Below are 21,292 nucleotides of genomic sequence, written 5' to 3' on the forward strand. Positions count from 1 at the left end.
ATCTACTAGTCATTACACGCCTGAAACCGGGGGAGGGGGTGAGAAAGACGAGATGAAAATTTCCCTTTCTAAAAGGGAACTCCGTGGTAGGCTGTGTTCACCAAGGTCCCTGCTTCTGCACCAGCCATCTGCAAACATGGCTTTTGGAAAAGCGACTTCACTGTGGGAAAAGCTGGTGGGCAGCGCCTCAATCATGTCAATCAAAGTTGCCGTCACCAATACTGAGACACATCACCATTGTATACTTGCTATTACAGTGCACCAAAGAGAACACAGTTGTGAAAGCCTTGCCTGAAATGCATTGTGAGACCCAAGCCAAGAGGAAGATTCACTCATTATCTCTTAGGCAGCTTTCTGGTACTGTAATAAAATGCCTGAAAGAACTCAACTTAAAAGCTGAAGGGCTGGTTTGGGATTTTGGTTTTTGAGGTTTGGATGTCTGGTTGGCTCTGTCACCTTGGGGTCTAACCTTGGAAAATCATGGGATGTGCTGGGGGAGGCTACTCACCTCATGGTAGCCTGGAAGCAAACCAGGGGAGGGGAAGGGACAAATAAGGGGAGCTCCTAAATGCTGTACTTCTTCTAAGGAAGCCCCAATTTCTTAAGATGCCACTAATTACGAATAGACAATTAGGCTATGGCTCTATTAATACCCAATCTAATCATGAAATTAGAGTTACCAGTCACCTCCAAAAGGCAGTACCTCCAAACACCACTGCGTATTGGGGGCTGAGACCTCAATAAGTACCACTTCAGACCCAAACTATAACATACCCTTGGGGTTAAATCACAGTCTCCCAAGGGTGAACACCTCTTGGGAGGGAAGCAGGCCTTGTGTTGGTCTTTGTGTGAGATCAATTTTTCAGAAGCATGTACATAACTTCCATTTAGTTTCCAAGGGCCTAGTAGTTCCTTCAACGGCCTCTTAGACACAGAAGAATACTAAGGTCCTAATTTAACAGCCCAGAACCCTTGCCAAATACCCAAGCCATTTTCCTAGAAAACAATAGAACTGTGTACAAACAGAAAGATGATCCAGAAATGAGCAAGGAGAGTCAAATCTCTCTTGGCTTTGACCTCACTTGAAGTTAAAGTTGACTCATTGCTTATTCATTGCCAGAAACCACAGCATCATCCTCTCAGCCTGAGAGCGGAGTTCTTTCACCTCCTGTTCAAGCGTTATGAACAATTCACAAAAGAAGAAAAAGAAAGAGGAGAATGAGGAGGAGGAGGAGGAGGAGGAGGAAGAAGAAGAAGAAGAAGAAGAAGAAGAAGAAGAAGAAGAAGAAGAAGAAGAAGAAGAAGAAGAAGAAGAAGAAGAAGAAGAAATGCACACATGGCCCAGGTGATGGTCCCCATCACAGTGTGAGGCTTAGCATAACTTCCTCACAGAGCTTCATTACTGCCCTTCATGCATGGATCCCTCAGTGGTTTTGCACAATTCCTCACTGGAAGAGGAGTTGATATCCACAGGTACTTACACAAATATAGTATTTGATTCTGGGTCTCTTTCCTGCAGTGGATTGACAATCACTTCCACCCTCCCATCCATTCCCCCCAAATTTAATATGTTCAAATTCTTACACAAATGGAATGGTATAAAAAAATGGGTTTGAAGAACTACTTGAGTCTTGAGGATGAGGCTCTTGTTAAGGATATAGTGGGCTATTAACAACCTAAAACTCATATGAGAGACACGATGTGGTTCAGGGAATGGAAGCAACAACATTATCAGGGAATCCTTCATAACTGTTTGCTCGGGGTTCATTTCCTATCTCTCTAGACTTGCTGAATCAGAAAAAAAAATGAGCAAGAAGGCTCTACAACCCAAGTTGAAACAAATTTTTTGATGGCAGTTATGAAAGATGAAGTTTGAGGCCCACAGCACCTGTTTTAACAAGTTTTCCCAATGTGGTCAAAACTGAGTGATTCAAGTTGGGCCCTTTCCCAGGATCAGATGCTTTGTGCACTATGTTCAGAGCAGGTTTCTCTGATTGTCAGTATGTTAGTTGCTTACTTTTCTGTTGCTGTGACCAAGGCAGCTTATAGAAGGGAGAGGTTTTTTAGCTTATAATTCCAGAATGAGTTCATCCCTGTCAAGGTGAGGAAAGTGTGGCAGGAGAGAGAGAGAGAGAGAGAGAGAGAGAGAGAGAGAGAGAGAGAGAGAGAGAGAGAGAGAGAGAGAGAGAGAGAGAGAAACTAGAAATTTCAGGATTCTTTAAACTCTCAAACCCAGCCCCCAGTGCCATACTTCCTCCAAAGCCTCACCAAACAGAACCACGAACTAGGAACCAAGCATTGAAATGTCATAGACAATAGAGTTTATCTTCTTTAAACCACCGCAGACAGAAAATTTATATTCATATTCTCAAATATGAATGAGGCCAAAAAATATATGGCAGGAGATTGGAATTATTTACATAACTTTGCTCCAGACAGCCCAGTAATGGACAAAGGCCAGTGGATACAACTGGGAGAGTGATAAGGCCACAAGGAAGGTAGAAGTAGGGGAGAGGGTAACCCCTAAAAGTGATAGAGGCAGAGAAAAGCAAGAAGACAGAGGGGACATGTCAGGCTTGGCAACAATCACCAATCACCAGCAATCACCAGGCCCAGACCCTGTGACCTTACCACATGTCATAGGCCCTATGGAAGGATCTATTCCTATTCCTCTGATAAGTAAATATAAATTTAAATGGACTCCTAATGACTTACAATTATACCCATATATTAATGTATCTCTTTGCCCTCATCAGAGAAGCTTCCATCTGTAGTGCATGGCTAGTAACAGTGAAAACCAAAATTGTCCAAGGTGAAGAGAATAAGCGACTGCAGAACACGCCTCTAAAAGAGATACCTATATCACACCCCTTTGTCTCAGGGCTCATGGGATCATTGCAGAGGATGGGGCAGAGAGATTTTTGAGACCCAGAAACAGTGGGTAAATACAAGAAAATAGTGCCCTCCACTGACAATGTGGAAATGAACACTTCAGAACTCAGAGATATGTGACAGCATGTGCAAGCCCCATACAAGCTCAAGCCAGACCAAATCCCATTGAGAAGGGGAACAGAGGAGAAGCCCCATTCTAGTCAAGGGATCATTTGCAATAGACAGCTTCTGGCAAAGGGAAAACCAGTTTTCTTTAAGAGTGCTACCTTTAGTAAGTAAACACGCTCCAGGGGAAGTCTGCACATCCAAGAATAATATGTGGGCAGCACAACTGGAAATGGCGGATGAAAAAAGGGATACAAAGTTGAGTGGATAGGGAGGGGTGGATCTGGAAAAGAGCTGGAGGAGATGAGTAACTATGATCAAAATTCTCAAAGAACTAATAAAATGTTACTTGCTTTATCTCAGGTTATTGTTACAACGATTGTAAGCTGACTAGCTTGGGCCATCTCTGAAGCTCAGCGGATTTCCAGCACCAGAAACGTTCTAGCTGGCATGCTGGGAGCAGCTGCCAAGTTAGAGAACTCGGTGCCAAATTGGCTCAGAGACAGAAGCAGATGAAATTTCCCCCACAGTCCTATGATTCTGTGTTCTCAATGTATTGATGTGTTTCATAAGAGATCAAGAAAAAAAAATTGAATGTTGGTTGCTCCTTAGAAACTCACAGTTCCAGAGCCTGTCCCCTCACCCTGACCTTGACGGGGGAGATCCTTGACCCTGCTCACCTCTGGTTGCTCAACTCTGAATGACTTTCTTCCATTCCACTCAGCAACCACATCCCACAGCCTGCTGGTTCCTGCCCTGGGATTCTATCCTCCTCATTCCTGACCCCTGATAAGCCTCCTCCTACTCCAACTGCTTAAAGCATTACCAGACTAGCGTCATCTTCTTGACAGGATCAGTTCAATTTCATTCCTAGAGGATTGTGCTTGTGGTTTGCACATTACATACTCCACAACATCCCTGCTCTGCCATGCCCTTCTCAAGCGCTCAAGTGGATAATCACAGCTGGATGCGTTCAGGTATGACCCATGATGCCTCAGTCACTTCATACTGAAAGCTCTATTACATTTAAATTTCTTTATTTTCTTTATTCCAACCAATATTATTGCTTTCTTTTGTTTGCCCCTACCCCATGTGTGTGTGTGTGTGTGTGTGTGTGTGTGTGTGTGTGTGTACACATGCATGCACCATGATTCCTGCTATCTCCTGCTAATGGGACTGAATTCTGTCGTCTAGGTCATCTGATGAGCACATCACAACTCCAACCACAAAGATGACTTCCTTCCTCTCTTGCCTTAATTGTTCTACTACCTTGAATTCAAGTTTTCTGGGCACTAGGAAATCCAAAAGATTTATAAAAATATACTTCATGTTCCAACTTCAGCATAGAAATCTAGCCCCAGAAGGTTGGCAAGGGCTTTCGTACCAGGACATCAAGGAACACTAAATAGGAGCTGAACTGGTCATAAATCTTTTTGGCAGGCCATGTATGGGCAGGGTTGACAACATGTTGCACTGGGAGTCACTCGTGGTGCTTGCTGGCATTCTTCCACTTCTTTATGTTCTACCCTGGGGAGTGACCAGGCCCTGTGGTCAGTCTTAGCAAATCCACCCACATCATTGCCAGGTGGTTAGAGGAAGTCCTCATTTAATTGTGTGCGCTTACAGATGGTCCAGATGAAACGGTTTGCCTCCCTCCACCAACCCTTTCTCATGTTTACGCCATCAGCCAAATATTCACACTGTAGACTGGAAACTCACCGTGTGATCCTTCATGTAGTTCCTCAACGTGTGGTAAATCTCACACTCCACTCCAGTGTCCAGTGGGCTTTCAAATTCATTAGGTTTCCAGCTCAATAGAAAAAAAAATAAGAAACCCCCTTGAGCCTGTGGCAGGTTGCCACTTTTGTTCAATTTTTGCCCATGTTGGCTGGACATGGCAATTTCCTTGTGGGGCTATTGAAAGTCCATTATCACCTTAGAGACTTTAAACATGATTTTTTCTTTCTCTTCTGGAATCCCAAAATTTCATTCAAGTTCTGTAGTCTTGCCCTCCTACATGTAACTGTGACAAAGTATCTTCCTCCCTTCCTCTGCCACAGCCAGATAATTGAACAGCATCTAAGCATGCTACTGGGCTACTAGCGATGGTATGGTTGGAAGAGGATAGGAACCAGTTCTTGGGTGCCTTTTGTCTTGCTGGGGAAAAGAGCCTTTGTTATGGTTGTGAATGATGTGCACCTTGTGGTAAAGGGGCTTTCACATTTCCAGGGCCTCCAGGGTGAGGCCAAAAGTGACATCTGCAGAGCAGGGAGATCAGAGCTCAGCAAGGGTAGCCCTTATCCTTTCCATCCTCTTGCAGGGTTCTCTAAGCTAATCAGAGCTCCCAGCCAAATACGCCTAGCAGGGAGCTGAGGTGCTGGTCCTTAGTTCTCTCTAGGCCAACACTGCTAGCAATGAGGCCCCTGCATATTGCCTTATTTGGGCCATATACCACACCACTCTAGTGTGCAGTGGTCTCTCACTTAGGATAGATCGACTTAGAATTTTTCAATTGTTTGGCTTTGCAATGGTGCAGAAGCAATACATACTAAGTAGAAATCATAGACTTGCATTTTAATCTTTATTCAGGCTTTCTGTGCTGGAATCAATGAACCTCATAGAGCAAGCACCAGCACTCAACGGGATACTATATTGTTAAGCCGCGGGGCTCGGTGGGTGCATTCTCAGTGTAAATGGGTTCGTTAGGATACCACCTCCTTGTAAGTGAGAAACGCATCTGTGCTTCCTTTCAAGCTGGTTTTCAGGAAAGAGCAAGCCTGGGAAATGCTGTGACATGTGACTCGGCTAGAAGTGCCGAGAGCCAGACCTCTGCTATTAGGAAGCATCCTCCTTCGGAACGCAGCAGGCACGTCACGTCAGACGGCACAATTAAGAATCGGAGGAACTCGGTATTTGAGTTTCAATTCTGTCGTGTATTAACACATTCGCTTAAAGTGACAATAATAAACCTTCCAACTTCGTGGGATTGTTAAGAGTCGACGACATACATGAACCATACTGTGCCCAAGTTCTAGGCATTTAGAACATTATTCTAGAAAGTCTTACTTCAGCCATCCCCCTCTATAGCCGACTTCTTTAACTCTCATGTATGTGTTGGCATGCAGAGTACATCCAAACGTCCGTTCAAAAGAAATTATTGAGGGAATCTTGCCATCCCGGAAAAGTTCTGCATGCGATAAATAGCTCCGCGACAGTAGGGGGCAGCAGCGTACATGGTTCGATCTGGATGCTGCTGCTTTTCTTAGGAAATCCTTGGCTAGATCAGACCGAAGGGTAACATTAAGTACTGAGTGTAGTAAACCCATTCTTTTTAACTTCATGAAACCTATCTTTAAAGATAATTCCGTGGATATGACAAAGCAGTATGCAGTATAAAAACATGACATTTTTTTTTTTTTTACCTTTTCTGCGTAAACGTAGTTGTTTAGCTTGGTATTTTTGTGGAACTCCTAACAGTAGGAGTGGGGGTGTCTCTGACTGCTTCACCTGATCTTGGAACCCCTTACCTCCTATCTGGTTGCCTCGCCCCACCCTGATACAAGAGTTTGTACCTAAGTCTTCTTGCATCTTGTTATGCCATGTTCGTTTGATAGCCCTGGGCGGCCTGCTCTTTTCTGAAGGGAAACGGAGGTGGAGTGGATCTGGAGGAGCCTAGAGATGGAAGAGGGGGCTGGGAGTGGAGTAAGGGGAAAATGTGGTCAGGATATCTTGTATGAGAAAGAATACATTTTAAAAATCATGCATTTATTTACTATAGTTAATGTAATCTGAAGGCATCCCTGTCCATTTTTAAAGATTTCAACTTAACTAAGCTATGCTGCATATAAGGTTGAAATGTTACTGTAGTCCACAAAAATCTATAATAGTTAGGTATCAATTAAAAATAAAGTATATATAAAAGAGTTTTTAAATTTGTGAACTAGATTTAGCTGTCATTTTGTACTACATTTAACTTTCCTTAACTATTACTATTGTGTTCTTAGCCATATTTTAATATGTTTGGGCAAGACAAAAATTATCACTATTCTTGAAAATATGATTAAATGGTGATAGCTGCATTAATACAGATATAGAAAAGTCATGGTTTAAGTAGCCACACAAAAGACAAATAACAAAAAATGTTATTGAGCTAGGCAGTGGTAGCCCATGCTTTTAATCCCAGGACTTGGAGGTAGAGGCAGGCAGATGTCTGTGAGTTCAAGGTCAGCTTGGTCTACAAGAGCTAGTTCCAGGACAGGCTACAAAACTACAGAAAAACCCTGTCTCGAAAAACCAAAAATCCTTGGGAGAGGGTTGCAGAGGAGGGGAAGGGAAAGGCAGTGAGAGGAGCAGAGAAAAATGTAGATCTCAATAAAAGTCAATAAAAAAGAAACAAAGTTATAAGCAAAAAGAATTTTCATTTTTTAAATTAAAAAATAGACTAAAAGACAAGCAGGAAACTTGGCAAAATAAAAGAACTACTTAAAAGTTATAAATACAGGAAGATGCAAACTTAATTTTTTAAAATGAATTTTTAAGGACCCCAGGTTTTCACCTATATAATGGGACAACAATCTTTATTTCAAAGAGATACAACGCCACATGATTCCTGTAATAGTTACACTGATTTATGACAAAATCCGAGACAGTAATATCTCAGCCAGGATCTCAATGATGTACAGGAAATGGACCCAATGCATGGTGACTCAAAAGCATTATTTTCATTGAGAAAAAGGGGAAAATCATCCTCCATTTGTTTCCCATGGGAATACTTACAAAAAGTGATGATATTTTAGGGCCTGGCTCTGTGCTCGTTGCTCATCAGCTGCCATGTTTTAGACCAAGCCTTATGTCCTGTGGACTGTGCAGTTGTATAGAATAGTATTATTCCTGAATAGTTGTGGGAAATAAGCTGAGCACATGCTTGGACTCTGTCAAAACCAGGATTCCAAATGTTTTCTATGTTGTCTCTCTTTCCCCGATTCCACTTGTGTCCTGTTTCTTTCTAACACATTCTGGCTCCTTTCTGATCTCCGTTCCTCTCCATTTTAGCTTCTGTCTCTAACTCTACACTTATAACATGTCCCACCAGCTCTTCTTCAGCATCTTCCTGGACTCCTCTGTCTCTGTTGCTGCATATAATTACCCACAATACCTTTCATTTCCTCAACACACAGTCATTCTGTTTGCCTGGTGGGCTGGCTCACCGGGGCCCATATCATTCCCACCATAGATGCCCTAGTGCCTGGGGCAGAGTGCATGCATCCTCACAGCCCAGGTGGGCTATATTACTTGACTCCCAGCATGAAGTGACACCTATGCCCTCTGAAAAGGAAAGCAATAGAAAGAGGCACATCCTATACTGGATTAGTAGGCAGAGGATGAGACTCTTAGTCTCAGTGTCATGGGTTTGAACCCCATGTTGGGCTCCATTTTTGTAGGCAAAGACTGCTTGTTCATTTCCTGGCTGCTCAGACACGAATAATCACATAGAAGCTATATTAATTATAACACTGTTCAGCCAATGACTCAGGCGTATCTCTAGCTAGCTCTTAAATCTTGAATTAACCCGTTTCTATTAATCTATGTATTGTCATGAGGCTTACCGGAAAGGTTCCTGGTCCTTCTTCTTTGGCAGCTACATGGCGTCTCTCTGGCTCTGCCTACTTTCTTTCAGTATCTTTGTTTGGATTTCCTGCCTGGCTTTACTCTAAGCCATTGGCTGAAACAACTTTATTTATTTTTCAATAAAAGCAACACATATACAGAAGGACATACCATATCAGTTAAGCCCAGTCACTCTGTCACTGAAGCTTTGTGGTTTCTACAGTGGTTTCATGGAACCCTCTGCATCTAAACTATTGGCTTCACAGATGGGAAAACCAGAGCAAAGGCCATCAGAATGCCACCAATCCCACAGTCCCATAGCCATCAGCTACTTGCTGAAGTTCTGCCTTCCTGTTCCTGCTCAGAGCAGAGCAGGGCACAAACCAGGCTGTTGATAGTTTTGGTAGAATCACCTGAAATTCCTTTTCAAATTCTGCTTCTCTGGCTGTTCAGCAGTTTTAAAAACTCGTGTCCCCCTGTTTTACGTACTTTGGTTTAAACCACCACTGAGCTCTGCCAAGTCATTCATTGGTAAGAGACATGAGTAGATGCAACCATCTCTCAAACAGCAGAGTCTGGGATCAGTTGTCAGGTGCCTGGGGGGGTCAGTGACAAGTACAGAAAGAGATGCAGAGAGATCTCACATGCAGGGACTCAGGTCATCTCAGCAGCCATGCTGCTTCTCTATGATGTCATCACGCTGATAAGATGATATGAGCACAAAGTAGCAAGGTATCTGATAACGACCTAAGAACACCAATGGTTCATAGATAGGCTCCACAAGGGGCTGCCACTTCACTGACATTTCTAGAAGACCAATGTTCTTGGGCTTGTCCACAAAGGCATGTGGAAAACTTCTTATCAGGAAGCAAATACCAACTGAGGCAAAAATGTTGCATGTTGTCTACTGAGTAAACTTCTATGTCAACTTACGTGAAGAGAGTTAAGTATAAGAACTTGATTCTGTTCCAGGAAGAAAGGCCAGTGACCATTCTGTCATTTATGCTTGCCAGTTAAAAGGTCTCCGACTTCAGAGAGCATGGTGTAGAACCCCTAGTTAGCCTTCAAAGAAGAACTGCAGCTCAGAGTCCATGGCTGGAAGTGGACCATCTCCTGTACTTTGAGTAGTTTTTCTTTTGAAACTAGTTCTTGGTTTATTACAGAGACCTGGTAGAAACTAATCCTCTGCCCTTGGCAACCTAGAAAGAAGGAGCATCTAACAATCTGATCAAAGGAAACCCTGATGCACAAGTCACTGAGTGAACACAATTAAATTTAAGCCTCCGGTACACCCACCTGGAATAGCTAACATCTTTTCTTCCATGTACAACTTCCCCCAATGGGGAGCTCAATTGGTTGCAATAGGAAATATAATCAAATATATTTTAAATATGTCCCCATAAGTGGTGAGTAGATGGCTATAAAGTTACAGTCACAGTCAGAGGGGCTCTGTCCCATGAGAATGCTCGCCAAAAGTCTCTATGGGAGTGGAGCTTATCAACAATGATTTTTGTGTCTGGGAAGGGGTGTCTTTCTGGTCTATTTATTAGGAGTGGGCCTCATAACCTCATACACCCCAAAATAAACATTATACCATTGAGCTATAGCTTAAGATCTATGAACATTATCAAGAATCAATAGAAAAAGAGACCCACAGTGCAGGAACCTGTCAATCTCTTTCCCATTGACTCCATTTTGAACTTGGGACAACCATGTATAAGTTGGCTCTTCAGGAAGAGATGGAGGAAGCCATGGCTAAAGAGAAGTCCCTCTCAACAAGGCGGACCTATCGTCACCGAGCTGAGGTACACATTGCTTGCTCAATGTTCAGGTCCCTTTAACGGACACCAAGCTGAAGTCTCAGCTGTGTATCTCACCCCGAGAGGCTGGATTGATTCTACAAAAAGGAAATCCTCTCGCATTGAGGAAGGAAAAGACTGCTTCATGGAAGAATAAAGTAGGATAAGAGCATTCCTTCTGTTCCTTAAGGTTGCTTTACCCACAATCGCAGTGCCCAACCAGTATTGTCCTCGATATGACCTTCATGCCCTGGCCCAAGAATAAAAGCATTCCAAAAACTCCCTGTTCTTGTCAAGACACTACATTGCTTGGACGGGACAGACGTATAGAGTACATAGTTACAGAGTTGGAAGGAAAGAAGCATTTTGTTGCCCTGGTATGATTATTTTCTCTGAACTACAAACTTTATTGGGTGCAAAGTCTTTATAGATAGAACACATAGATCCAAAGAACAAAAATGATTTGGGCATCTCTGAAAATTCCATCTAGCAAGTCACTGAAAGGCGTTTTATTATTATCTTTTCAGCCATCATCCCCTGTCCTCAGAAATTTGAGATTCCCAAAGACAAAATTATTCAAACTTTATAACTATTTTCTCATAGCTAAACACGTCCCTTTGGCCATTCCAGGTTGTTTATGTCCCTGGATAAGTAGAACAAAGAAGGGGGTTACCACAGTGACTGGAAAGATTAGAATATCAAAGGAAATGAGGTTCCGGTTCATATGAGACACTATTCCTCAAACCTAGATTTTCTAAGGGACAGCATTTTTGTGCCAAGTAGTAAAAGCCGATAGGAAGCCATTGGGTATTAGTGCAGCAAAGTTCTCGCTAAGCTTCATGCCCTCCACTAACTAAGATTTAAATTGCCTCATGACTATAGATCCTAACCCAGTAGACAGCTGATGCAGAATTGGCAGTGGAATAGGTAACATACAAAGAATACATACTAGTTAAACCATATGGTCAGTTGCAAGGGAACATTGTTCATTGTTATAGTTAAAGTACTTCCTTGTATGCCAATTTATTCCTTCCATCCCTTTACCCTCTCTTACATGGGGAGTTGTTGGTGGCATGCGAGTTCATGATTTTATCCACAAGGTAAAGTAACAACCGTGATAAGAAGAAAGCATGATGCCCAGAGACTAGAGCTCCCACTGGTCACAACTGGGGTCTCTGATTGGGAAAAATAGTGCATGTTTCATGAGAGGTGGTTCCATCACAACCGTGAGAGGATTTTTCACTCCTTCTGCTGTGGTTTGAAATTATAGTGGGGAGAAGAGTGAATCTGGATGTTTAGTAACTGACGGTGTGGTGGGAAGCAAGACTTAGCCATTGGCTCTGTCTCTGGCCTTTACTGCAAGCTGGAACCAAAAATCTAGACTAGATTCCCTAGTTACCCTTGCTCAGGTTTCCACTGGGACCAGACCACACAACCTGCCTGTGAGCTGTAACAAAGAAAAGGCAGAGTGTTCAAACCTAGATTTGGATTTTTTTTTTAAAACTGAATTTCCAGAAAGGTGAGAAAAAGGTCAGAAAAAAAAAATGGAAATTTGAACCCTTCTTTGGTTACTGAGTTCGATAACAACGTGGGCTACTTATGATTTTGATAGAGCTCCAAGCTTTACTGTCCTGTATGGGAAAATCAGTAAAGACCTATGCCCGAAAGAGTTAAAGAAAACAGCACGTAACCCACCTGGCATAGTGTCGGGCACAAAGCACAGAGGACCCGTCCACTTAACAACTGACAGATGAATTTGACTATGTGACAGCTGGTTGTGCCTTGTGTAACAGCAACTAGAGTAGAAACTGTGTTGTGTTACAGGAAGGATGAGAGAATTTGCGATATTATCTCCCTGGCATGAAGCCGGGAAAAATCTTAGCCCAGCTGGCGTCTGATTTCTTTTCTAGATGGGAAGTTACCTAGACAAAGCCTCTCAACGTCACAGTAAAACTGGACCAGCTTGTGACTTTCAGGGATACGGGACAGAAATACATCCTGTACAGCCCCGTATCAGCTACCGTCTTGCTATCTTTCCCACTGGGAGCAGGAAGTGCTATTTAATACACCAAAATTTCCCACAGTGACCCCTTTCAGTACTTTCCTCATATTAAAGTTCCTGAAAGCTGTCGTTACACACCCTCCAGTCTCTGAATAAACCATTTGAATGCTCGCTCTTAAAACTCACCCAGGATTTTAACTTCTAGACAGGGAAAAGAAATCAAATAATTTGTTTACCTGTGGAAAGTACCTCTTTTGAAACAATGAAGTGAAGGGAACCATACTGCCAAGGCTGTTGCTTCAGAAAGGTCTCACACCTGAGCACCCTGGGCAGAACAAGAGGGCTGTTGATTATCCAGTCACGAAACACACACCAAGTGATCCAGATTCTAGTATAAACATCTGAGTACTTAGCATGCCCAGGGTGGAGGGAGAATGTTCCTCTTTTGAGAATTGATTTGGAAGAGACAAAGAACTTATTCTTTCTTTTATTGAAATATGGCAGGAGTCCAAAAGAAAGTCACGTGTGACACTTCATGCATTTTCAGACTTACTAAATTTATATTTTCTCTGCAACCAAGAATATGGAAATGATGATCTTAGAAATGTTTGTATCTATATAATAGATTTTGTGCAACAAATGTGTTAATGCTGTCCATATATTAATGGGTTATAGCAATGAGATAAATGGAAGAATAAGGGGTGAAAGACCAAAAACAAACAAACAAACAAAAAAAAATGACAAATTGGAAAGATAATTAGAGTCAGAGAAAGGGAAACATAAAATGAAAAACAGAGGCCCGAGGCGGCGACCTCCATAGGAGCAGACCTGCGCCAGTGACTTCCACCAGAACAGGCCTGAGCCAGAGACCTTTACAGGTCTGGGCTCAAGCCAGGGAACTCCAAGAGAGCGGGCCCAAGCCAGGGACATCTGCATGAAAAAAACATGAGCAAGGAACTCCAGCAGAGCAGGCACAAGGCAGCAACCTCCACAGGATCCGGTACAAAAGAGTCACTGCTGAGGGAGCAGGCCTGAGCTAGAGACCTCTGAAGGGCCAGGCACAAGTCAGGGACCTCAGCAGGAGCAACCTCAAGCAAGCAACCTCCATAGGAGCAGGCCCAAATGACCTCCATGATTGCAGAGCTAATCCTGGGAATGCCAAGCCCTGACTACACCACGAGGAGCAACCATCTGAACATTAGATCCATTGGCACCTGGAAGATGGATCACCAGAGACACAGCCCTGACTACACCAATAAGAGGAAAAGATGGGTAGACGAGGTAAGAACACACCTAACACCACAAAGAGAAACATGACACCTACAAAAACTAGTGGCTCTACAATAGCAAGACTTGAACACCTAAATATAGATAAAGAAGAAGAAAGTAACCTAAAAATAACTTTAGGAGAATGTTTGAAGCCCTTAAAGTGGAAATAAAAAATTCCTTCAAACAAATGGGGAAAAAAAAAACAAACAAAAATTGGAAGAAATCAACAAGTCCCTTAAAGAAAACCAAGAAAAAGCTATCAAACAGATGGAAAAAAAGGGTTCAAGACTTGAAAACCAAAATAGAGACAATAAAGAAAACACAAACCTAGGGAATTCTGGAAATGGAAAATATGAGAAAACAATCAGGAACCATAAATGCAAGCACAAAGAGCAGAATACAAGAGATGGAAGAATCTCAAGTGCTGAAAACACAATAGGGGAATAAGACTCATCAGTCAAAGAAAACATTAAATCTAACAAAAGCTTAACACAAAATATCCAGGAAATATTGGACACCATTAATAATAGGGATAGAATAAGGTGAAGAAATCAGCTCAAAAGAATATAGTCAACAAATCATAGAAGAAAACTTTCTCAACCTAAAGAAGCATATGCATATAAAGATACAAGAGGCTTACAGAACACCAAACAGACTGGATTAAAAAAAAAAAAGAAGTCCTCTCACCACATAATAAGAAAAATACTAAACATACAGAATAAAGAAAGAATATTAAGAGCTTCAAAAAAAAGGTGAAGTAAGATATAAAGACTGACCTATGAGAATTACACCTGACTTCTCAAGGGAAACAATGAAAGACAGAAGGTCTTGGTCAAGCGTTATACAGACACTAAGAGACCATGGATGCCAGCCCAGACTACTAGACCCACCAAAACTTCAATCACCATAGACAGACAAAACAAGATATTCCATGACAGAACCAGATTTAACCAATACCTAGCCACAAATCCAGCCCTACACAAAGTACTAGAAGGAAAATTCCAACTTAAGGAAGTTAGCTACAGGCACAAAAACACAGACAATAGATAATCTCACAGCAGCAAATCCCAAAGAAGGGAAAAACACACACAATAACATTACCAACAACAAAAAACTAAAATAACAGGAACTAGCAATCATTGGTGATTAATATCCTTTAATATTAATAGACTAAACTCACCTATAAAAAGACACATGCTAACACATTGGATAAAAAAATAGAATGCATCTTCTGCTGCATACAAGAAACACACCTCAACCTCAAAGACAGATATCGCTTCAGAGTAAAGTGTTGAGAAAAAAATGAAATAGACCTAAGAAACAAGCAGCTGTAGCTATCATAATAACTAAAAAAGTAGACTCCAAACTAAAATCAATCAAAAGAGACAAAGAAGGACATTTTGCATTTGTCACAGGAAAAATTCATCAGGAGGAAATCTCAATACTGAACTAGACGCCTATGCCCCAATACAGGGCACCCTCATACGTAAAAGAAACACTGCTAAAGCTTAAATCACATATTATATCCCACATACTAATAGTGGGAGACTTCAGGACCCCACTCTTACCACTGGACAGATCTGCCATACAGAAACTTAACAGAGAAATAAGGGAACTAAGAGATGTTATGAACCAACAAATGGACATAACAGACATCTATAGAACATTCCATCCTAACATAAAAAAATATACATTCTTCTCAGCACCTTATAAAAACCTTCTCAAAAATTGACCACATACTAGGTAACAAAGCAAACCTCAACAGATACAAAAAATTAGAATAACTCCATGTATCTTATCAGATAACCATGACTTAAAATTAGAATTCATCAGCAACACTAATTACAGAAAGCCCACAAACACATGGAAATTAACAGTGCTCATCTGAATCATCAATGGGTCAAGGAAGAGATTAAAAACTTCCTAAAATTCAATGTCAATGATCACACAACATACCCAAATTTATGTGACACAATGAAAGCAGTGTTAAGAGGCAAGTTCATAGCACTAAATTCTTATATAAAGAAGCAGGAAAAATCCCACACTAGGGAGTTAACAGAACACCTGAAAATTTTCAACAAAAGGAGCAAACTCACCCAGGAGGACTAGACAACAGGAAATAAATTGAGAGCTGAAATCAACAAAATAGAAACCAAGAAAACAATACTAAGAATCAATGAGACAAAGAGAAAAATCAACAAAATAAACAAACCTTTATACAAACTAACCAAAATGTAGAGAGAGTGAGAGAATATCCAAATTAACAAAATCAGAAATGGAAAGTGGGACATACCAGACACAAAGGAAATCCAGAGAATCATTAGGTTATATTTTGAAAACCTATACTCCAAAAAATTGGAAAACTTAAAGGAAATCAACAATTTTCTGGATAATTATCACTTACTAAAATTAAATCAAGACCAGATAAGCAAATCAAACAGACCTATAACTGCTAAAGAAATGAAAACAGTCATCAAAAGTCTCCCAACCAAAAGAAGACCAGGACCAGATGGTTTCAGCTCAGAATTATACAAGATTTTCAAAGAAAAACTAATACCAATTCCTCAAATTGTTCCACACTATAGAAACAGAAGGAACATCACCAACCTCTTTTTATGAAGCTACAATTACCCCATACCTAAACCACATAAAGACATTACTAAGGAAGATAATTACAGACCAATCTCCCTCATGAACATTGATGTAAAAATACTCAATGAAGTACTGACAAACCTAATCCAAGAACATATCAGAAAAATCATCCACCATGATCAAGTTGGCTTCATTCCATGTAGGAGGAGAGCTTGCTTGTTTGTCCCAGCCCCCCAGCTAGCTTAGCACCAAAATAAGCAAACAAAAACTGCATTAATTAAATCACTGCATAGCCCATTAGCTCCAGCTTCTTATTGGCTAACTCTTATATCTTAACTAACCCATTTCTATTAATCTTTATATCACCATGAGGTTGTGGCCTACCAGTAAAGTTCTAGAATGTATGACTCTGGCGGTGGCTCCATAGTGTCTCTCTCTACCTTCCTCCTCCCAGCATTCTGTTTACTTTTCCCTGCCTATCTCTGTTTCCCTACAGCTCTGCTATAGGCCCAAAGCAGTTCCCTTATTAACCAATGGAAGAAACACATAGACAGAAGGACCACCTACACCATTTCCCATTTTCTGTTTAAAGAAAAAGGAAGGCTTTAACTTTAACATAGCAAAACTACATATAAAAAAACAATTATCAAGCAATAACTACAAGTTACAATATTTCTATTTACTTTACCTTTTATCATAACTAAGGAAAACTATAGCTATAAATTCTTCAAATCCATCAAGGACTCCAGAAGAATATATTACCTAAATAAGCAGGAAGTACATTGTAAGCAACTTTCAAAATCTCTAGAATTGACAGAGACATCTTGCTGCCTGGACAGTCACCCAAAGTTCTTCTGTACTGTTGGGGCATTCATCTTCGGCCTACAGGCCCATAGTATCCAGTAGACTTTTCCACAAAGCAGGAAATTTCAAAGATAGTTCCACCTATTTTGGCAGTTTGTCAGTCACTTTCTTCTGTGTCCTGCAGAATGTCTCACAGACTCTTTCATGAAGCAGGAACTCCCAAGAATCGTCTCACCTTTAGGCAAGTTCAGCAGTCATTTCTCTGTGGGTTCTGCATGTCCAGTTTTTACAGCATACCATGATGCAGTCCAGGAAAGAGCAGTTTCTTGCCCAAATGGCTAACAAACTCCATAAAGAGCCTCTTCATGCCCATCATCCTTTTAAAGTAGCTTGGTGCTGCCAGAAGCAGATGTGTCTCACCATCATGAAAAGTCTTAAGTTCTTAAACATTTTAAATGTCATATTCTGTAGTCTTTGAAAGATTTGAAGAATGCCTATTCATCTGAAATATATCTCTATACATCTAGAAAATCTAACTAACATGACTACAAGCTTAACCATTATAGATGATTATCTATTAACATATATTTCTTAATTATACATCACATTTTTAAATGAGCTGGACAAGCATAATACATTAATCATATACATATACATAGTATAACATAATTAACCTTAAATTTGTTTCAATAAACAAAGATCCATAGCTATACAAATTATTCATCTCTATAGCAATCCCAGAGATGCAGAAATGGTTCAACATACGAAATCTGTCAATGTTATCCACTATATAAACAAACTTAGAAAAAGACACATGATCATCTCATTAGATGCTGATAAAGCCTTTGACAAAATACAACATCCCTCATGATAAAGGTCTTGGGGAGAGCAGGGATACAAGGAGCATATCTAAACATAATAAAGGCAATATACAGCAAGACAACAGCAAACATCAAACTAAATGTAGAGAAACTCAAAGCAATCCCACAGAAATCAGGAACAAGACAAAATTGTCCACTCTCTCCATATTTATTCAATATACTTCCTGAGGTACTAGCTAGAACAATAAGACAACAAAAGGAAATGAAAGAGATAAAAATCAGAAAAGAAATCACACTCTCACTATTTGCTGATGATATGATAATTTACATAAGCAACCCTAAAAATTCTACCAAGGAACTTATATAACTCATAAACACCTTCAGTAATGTAACAGGATATGAGATAACTTAAAAAAATCAGAAACCCTTCTATATACAAATATGGGCTGAGAAGGAAATCGGAGAAACATCACCCTTCACAATAGCCACAAATAACATAAAATATCTTGGAGTAACTCTAACCAAACAAGTGAAAGACCTGTAAGACAAGAACTTTAAACCTTTAAAGAAAGAAATTGAAGAAGATACCAGAAAATGGAAAGATCTTCCATGCTCTTAGGGAGGTAGAATTAACATAGTAAAAATGGCAATCTTACCAAAAGCAATATACAGATTTAATGCAATGCCTATCAAAATCCCAGCAAAATTCTTCACAGACCTTGAAAGAACAATTCTCAACTTTATATGGAAAAGCAAAAAATCCAGGATAGCCAAAGCAATCCTGTACAATAAAGGAACTTCTGGAGGTATCACAATCCCTGACTTCAAACTCTACTATAAAGCTACAGTACTGAAAATAACCTGGTATTGGCATAAAAACAGAAAACAGGAGGACCAATGGAACCGAATCAAATACCTCATATCAATCCACACACCTACGAACACAAAGAAGCAAAAAATATCAAATGGGAAAAAAACATATTTAACAAATGGTGCTGGAATAACTGGATATCAACATGTAGAAGAATAAAAATAGATCCATATCTATCATCATGTACAAAACTCAAGTCACAGTGGATCAAAGACGTTAACATAAAGCCAGCCACACGGAACCTTATAGAAGAGAAACCAGGAAGCACACTTGAACACATTGGCAGACCACTTCCTAAATATAACCCCAGCAGCACAGACACTGAGAGAAACAATTAATAAATGGGACCTCCTAAAACTGAAAAGCTTCCATAAAGCAAAGGACATGGTCAATAAGACAAAATAGCAGCCTATTGAATGAGAAAAGATCTTTACCAAGCCCACATCGGACAGAGGGCTGATCTCCAAAATATACAAAGAACTCAAGAAACTGATCATCAAAAGAATAAATAATACAAAAAAAAATGGGGTTAAACCTAAACAGAGAACTCTCAACAGAGGAATCTAAAATGGCTGAAAGACACTTAAGGAAATGCTCAACATCCTTAGCCATCAGAGAAATGCAAATCAAAACAACTCTGAGATTCTATCTTATACCTGTAAAAATGTCCAAGATCAAAAACACTGATGACGGCTTATGCTGGAGAAGATGTCGGGTAAAAGGAACACTCCTCCATTGCTGGTGGGAGTACAAACTGGTACAGCCCCTTTGGGATATCAGTATGGAGATTTCTCCGAAAATTAGGAAACAACCAACCTCAAGACCCAGCAATACCACTTTTGGGTATATCCCCAAAGGATGCTCATTTGTACCACAAGGACATGCTATGTCTATATCATCATTGTTTGTCACAGTCAGAACCTGAAAACAATGTAAATGCCCCTTGACTGAAAAATGGATAAGGAAAATGTGGTACATTTACACAATGGAGTACAACATAGCAGAAAAACATAATGACATCTTGAAATTTGTGGGCAAATGGGTGGATCTAGAAAACATCATATTGAGAGAGGTAACCCAGACCCAGAGAGACAAATATCATATGTACTCATTTATAAGTGGCTTTTAGACATAAAGCAAAGAAAAACCAGTCTACAATTCACAATCCCAGAGAACCTAGAAAACAATGAGGACCCTAAGAGAGACACACATGAATCTAATCTACACGAAAAGTAGAAAAAGACAAGAGATCCTGAGTCAATTGGGAGCATGGGGACCTTAGGAGAGGGAAGAAAGGGAGGGGAAAAGAAAGGAGAGGAGTGCATAAAAATATATAGTCCAATAAAAAGGAGTTTTAAAAATGAAAAACCATGAAAAACGAAAGAAGGAAGAAATGGAAGAAAGAGGAGAGGTAAAAATTAGCTCTAAAATGTTAGTAGAAAGCATTATCTTAGATAAAACTGCCTGCGAGTCTATCATTAGAGGTACATGATTCATCCTGTTCATTTCTGCACTTTCCAATGATGTGTGTGTATCTACCACCACATCAATCCTACTCAACACCAAGCCCATGAATTACTGGCTTGCACGAAACTGAGGACTCATTACAGAACCACAAAACAAGTCACCTGAAGTCACCTGAAGACCCAGACACTCTCCACAGTCACTGTTGGTCTCTAATAGTTCTTTGTGACAGTGTGGGCGATGTTTTTCTGGATTCAGAACTGGACACAGTTTTCTCTCACAATTAAGTTCTCCTTTTTCTATGTACTACCAAGTCAAATCTTGGGACTGTACTCAGACCTTTCTTCTGTAGAACAGCTCAGAGGAAGCCACCAGCACACATCTTTCACAATGGCCTCCAAATCCCACCCCTTCCTACGCCAATCTCCACAGCCTTCATCCTTGAGACCCTGTTACAATCTGAGATGAAAAGCCCTTCACATGTTCGTGTATTTAAATGCTTAGTCCACAGCTAGCAGCAGTGTTCTGGAAAGCTGTGGAATTCTATGAGGTTTGGCCTATCTGGACCCAGAGGTTTGTTCAGGAGAAAGGCTTCAGAATTATAGTCCAGTCTCACTTCTGGTCCTCTCTCAGCTTCCTGGTCTAATGAGACATGCTAAGCCACACTACCAGCCTCCTCCACGATGCCTTGCCCACTATGATGGACTATGTCCCTTTATACTGTGAACCAAATAAATCCCTCACGTACCAGACATGTTAACAGAACACATCCTTTGAAAATGCTTTCCTCCTTTCTCCTTTTCCAAACATGGCTCATTCTTTTCATGTGGCCTGAACAAACAAAGGCAAGGACTGTTACATTTCTCCTTCTAGGAACTCCAAATCCAGGCCTGTGCCTTCCATGAATGACTGCCTAGGGACAGGAGGGGCAGCCACATGGTAACAGGAACTTTCCCTAATGAGAACTTTGCATATTAAATGCTTTACACTAAGGCTCAGTTTCTGTCTCTCCTCTGGAAGTTATTTAAAGGGAGTCAAGGAAGTGCATCTTTCCACAAGCAGACAT

Source organism: Arvicola amphibius, chromosome 8 (genome assembly GCF_903992535.2).
Source record: "Arvicola amphibius chromosome 8, mArvAmp1.2, whole genome shotgun sequence".
NCBI classification, from domain to species: Eukaryota; Metazoa; Chordata; class Mammalia; order Rodentia; family Cricetidae; genus Arvicola; species Arvicola amphibius.